The sequence below is a fragment of the Chiloscyllium plagiosum genome, unplaced genomic scaffold (genome assembly GCF_004010195.1).
Source record: "Chiloscyllium plagiosum isolate BGI_BamShark_2017 unplaced genomic scaffold, ASM401019v2 scaf_1808, whole genome shotgun sequence".
Taxonomy (NCBI): Eukaryota; Metazoa; Chordata; class Chondrichthyes; order Orectolobiformes; family Hemiscylliidae; genus Chiloscyllium; species Chiloscyllium plagiosum.
This window is the reverse complement of record NW_025213398.1, coordinates 4,853-9,350: the sequence shown is the minus strand read 5'-3', so window position 1 is coordinate 9,350 and position 4,498 is coordinate 4,853. Positions and strand designations below refer to the sequence as shown.

Sequence of the window (4,498 nt, the reverse complement as noted above, 5' to 3'; positions counted from 1 at the left end):
GGGGGAGTGAAAAAAGGGGGGGGAATGATGAAGGGAGAGGAAATGGAGCGATGGGGAGGGGAAGAGAGGGGAAGTAGAGAAATGGAGGGGAAATGGAGAGATGGTGGGGATGGGGAAATGGAGGAGGGAGATGGAGGAGGAAATAGGGGGCAATGGGAGAGGAAGAAAAGGATGCAGAATGCAGAAGATTGAGAGGAACAGAAGGAACTTGGGGAGGAGAGAAAACAGAGGATTGATAGATTAAATTTAATTCCATTGTCCCATTGGCGTGCTCACGTCACACCTGTTAATATCACCACAGTGCGGATGCAAACGAAACCAAACCCAGCATCAGCAGGTGAAATAGTGGTCGCTATGCGAATGCGGAGCTCACTGTCACCCAGCGGTTTGAATTGTTATGTGAAAGGAGCATGCTTCAGGAATGAAGATGGAAGGACATTGGGCAAGGTCCAGTTACAATCCGCAGACAGGATGGGCAGACAGGCTATTTCTGTTATTTTGTGTTTGAGACTTACAGGCAATTTAAGTTTCTATTTACCTCCAACACCTAAAGCCTTGTTTCATTATAGTTGAGATTTTCTGGCTTATTGATACGTTTAGATATTTTTAATCATCCTCTTCAGACATCTCTGGATCAGGTGGAGCTTGAAGCCAGATCTTCTGACCCCCACAGATAGGGACACTGCTACAAGATCCTGAGTAAGCTGTGTCTATTGATTACATTTAGATTCCCTACAGTGTGGGAACAGGCCCTTTGGCCCAACAACTCCTCACTGACCCTTTGAAGATTAACCCACCCAGACCCATTTCCCTCTGACTAATGTACCTAACACTATGAGCAACTTGGTATGGCCAATTCACCTGACCTACACATCTTTGTGACTGTGGGAGGAAACCGGAGCACCCAGAGGAAACCCAAGCAGATACGGGGAGAATGTGCAAACTCCACATTGACAGTTGCCCGAGGTGGGAATTGAACCCAGGTCCATTGTCCCACTGTGAGGTAGCAGCAGCACTAACCACTGTGTCACCGTGCCACCCCATGGTGTTGCAGGCAACACCATAATTCTGGTCAATTTAATCAAGGCTGTGCCGTTTCTTGTTTAAGTGATAGCAAAGAGATGGGTGACCTCCACATCAGTCATAGGTCAGATTAATCAGATCAGAGAGGATTCAGCAACAAAGGTGTCAGGACTGAAGGGGTGGACTCTGCATGTTGTGGGATCTGAAGCTCTGTGGTGCCTGTTTCACTCTGTAAAGAGAGCTCTTCCTCGTAAGCAGTTACATTTGATTTTAAACTTTCTAACTCCCATTGTCCTTATGATTAGCACTGCTGCCTAACAGCACCAGGGACCCGGGTTCGATTCCAGCCTCAGGCGACTGTCTGTGTGGAGTTTGCACATTCTCCCTGTGTCTGCGTGGGTTTCCTCCGGGTGCTCCGATTTCCTCCCACAGTCCAAAGATGTGCAGGTTAGGGTGGATTGGCCATGCTAAATTGCCCATTCAGGGATGTGTAGGTTAGGTACATTAGTCAGGAGTAAATGTAGAGTAATGGGACAGGGGAATGGGTTTGGGTGGGATACTCTTCACAGGGTTGATGTGAACTTGTTGGACTGATGGGATTCTATGATACCTGCTTTTCCCAGCACTGTTCCTATCTCACTCACTCACTGACTCACTCTGATGCGCAAACACACACACACACACGTAACAGTCGAAGCTCCAGTCACCTTCTCAGTTTCGAGTCCAGTATGCCTGTTTCTCCCTCCATCAATGCGCTCAGAACTACTGAGTTTCTCCAGCACTTTCTGACTTTTTATTGCAACAGACTTAGAATGGGCAGACGGTGGCAGGTTTAAAAACAACAGAACACTGGGGAAACTCGGCAGGTCTGGCAGCACCTGAGGAGAGAGAGAGAGAGAAACAAAGTTAACGTTCTGAAGAAGGGTCACTGTACTCAAATTGCTAACTCTACCTTCTCTCAACAGATGCTGCCCAACCTGCTGAGTTTCTCCAGCGCTTTATAGAGTCATAGAGATGTACAACACAGAAATAGACCCTTCAGTCCAACATGTCCATGCTGACCTGATATCCTCGGAGAAAGTGAGGACTGCAGATGCTGGAGATCACAGCTGAAAATGTGTTGCTGGAAAAGCGCAGCAGGTCAGGCAGCATCCAAGGAGCAGGAGAATCGACGTTTCGGGCATGAGCCCTTCTTCAGGATTCCTGAAGAAGGGCTCATGCCCGAAATGTCGATTGTCCTGCTCCTTGAATGCAGCCTGACCTGATATCCTAACCTAATCTAGTCCCATTTGACAGCACTTGGCCCGTATCCCTTCCTATTCATATACCCATCCAGATGCCTGTAATTGTACCAGCCTCCATCTTCTGTTTTTAATGTTAGACTTCCAGCATCTGCAGTATTTTGCTTTGATTTGATTATGCATTTTGATAGAATGGATTCAGAGAGGCAAAATAGACTGAATGGCTCTTATCTAAAGAACATGCAAGTGGATGTGTAACATTAACATGTTGATGGTGCAATGGCGGATGGTGCAGAGATGGGCGTAATCCTGGGGAATAAAGGTTTTCAAGGTGACAGTATTCAGTGACTGTGATCAGAACACCCTATATTTTATGTCTGTTTTGGAAAAGGTAAAAGGTGGTCTGCCGTAAAGGTTTTGGACTGGGGTTAGACAGACTTTATTCACGAAAGGACAGGATCTGGTGAAAGTAGACTGGGAACAGTGACTTGAGGGTAAATGTACAGGAAATGAGGGAAGGGTTCAAAAATATACTGGGGAGAGCACAGGCCCAACATGGGGGGCAAGGTTAGGGTGGATAGGCAAGGTTTTTTCCCCAGGGGAGGGGAGTCGAAGACTAGTAGGCTTGGGTTCAAGGTGGGAAGTGAAAGCTCTCAAACAAAGAACAAAGATCATTACAGCACAGGAACAGGCCCTTCAGCCCTCCAAGTCTGTGCTGATCCAGATCCTCTATCTAAACCTGTTACCTATTTTCTAAGGATCTGTATCCCTCTGCTCCCTGCCCATTCATGTATTTGTCTAGATACATCTTAAACGACGCTATTGTTCCCGCCCCTACCACCTCCGCTGGCAACGCATTCCAGGCACCCACCACCCTTCGTGTAAAGAACTTTCCATGCATATCTCCCTTAAAAGTTTCCCCTCTCACCTTGAATTCGTGAGCCCTAGTAATTGAGTCCCCCACTCTGGGGGAAAAAGCTTCTTGCTATCCACCCTGTCTATACCTCTCATGATTGTGTAGGCCTCAATCAGGTCCCTGCTCCACCTCCATCTTTCCAATGAAAATAATCCAGATCTACTCAACCTCTCCTCATAACTAGCGTCCTCCATACCAGGCAACATCCTGGTGAACCTCCTCTGCGCCCTGTCCAAAGCATCCACATCCTTTTGGGAATGTGGCGACCAGAACTGTACGCAGTATTCCAAATGTGGCCAAGCCAAAGTCTTGCACAACTGTAACATGTCCTACCAACTCTTGTACTCAATACCCTGCCCAATGAAGGAAAGCATGCTGTATTCCTTCTTGACCACTCTATTGAACTGCGTTGCCACCTTCAGGGAACAATGGACCTGAACACCCAGATCTCTCTGTACATCAATTTTCCATTTATCATATAGTTTGCTAAAAGGGACCTAAGGGGCTATATTTTCACACAGAGGGTGATCTGTGTATGGAATGAGCTGCCAGAGGAAGTGGTGGAGGCTGGTACAATAACAACATTTAAAAGCCATCTGGATGGGTATCTGAATAGGAAGGGTTTGGAGGGATATAGGCCAAGTGCTGGCAAATGGGACGAGATTAAATTGGGATATATTGTCGCCATGGATGAGTTGGACTGAAGGGTCTGTATCTGCTCTGTACGGATGTATGATTTTATGTTCCCTTTAGGATGAAATGTAGGAGCAACAAGCCCAGAGAACTCTGGCTAACCAGGAATATTCAGGACTGAATAAAAAGGAAAACAGAAACTTTATAACAAACACAAAAGCATAAGACAATTGGGACTCCAAAGGAGTACAAGGAATTGCAAAGAAAGCAATTTAAGACCAAAGGGTCTGTTCTGTATTGTATGATTCCACAGTTCAAGGGATGTGTGCTTTGATCTTTGAAGGCAGCAGGTCATATTGAGTTAGAAACGTTCATGGAATTCTGGGCTTCCTAAATTGATTGACTTGATACAAAAGCAGGGCAGTTACTTTGTCATGATCTCAACTGAAGAATTGGGTTCAGTCTGGTCACTACACTTCGGAAAGGCTGTAAACATCCTTTACAGAGTATCATACAGCTGCCTATTTCTAAATCTTTTCTGGATCTGTAAATAGCTGAAAATGTGTTGCTGGAAAAGCACAGCAGGTCAAGCAGCATCCAAGGAGCAGGAGAATCGACGTTTCGGGCATAAGCCCTTCTTCAGGAATGAGGAAAGTGTGTCCAGCAGGCTAAGATAAAAGGTAGG

At 46.2% G+C, this 4,498-nt stretch overlaps 1 protein-coding gene across 1 annotated transcript in view; it reads left to right on the top strand.

Moving 5' to 3' along the window:
• The window catches only part of LOC122547627 (annexin A2-like), a gene marked incomplete at its 3' end in the record, with an annotated part of 24,971 nt that overhangs the window by 18,294 nt on the left and 2,179 nt on the right, over positions 1 to 4,498 (top strand). The window lies entirely within an intron of this gene.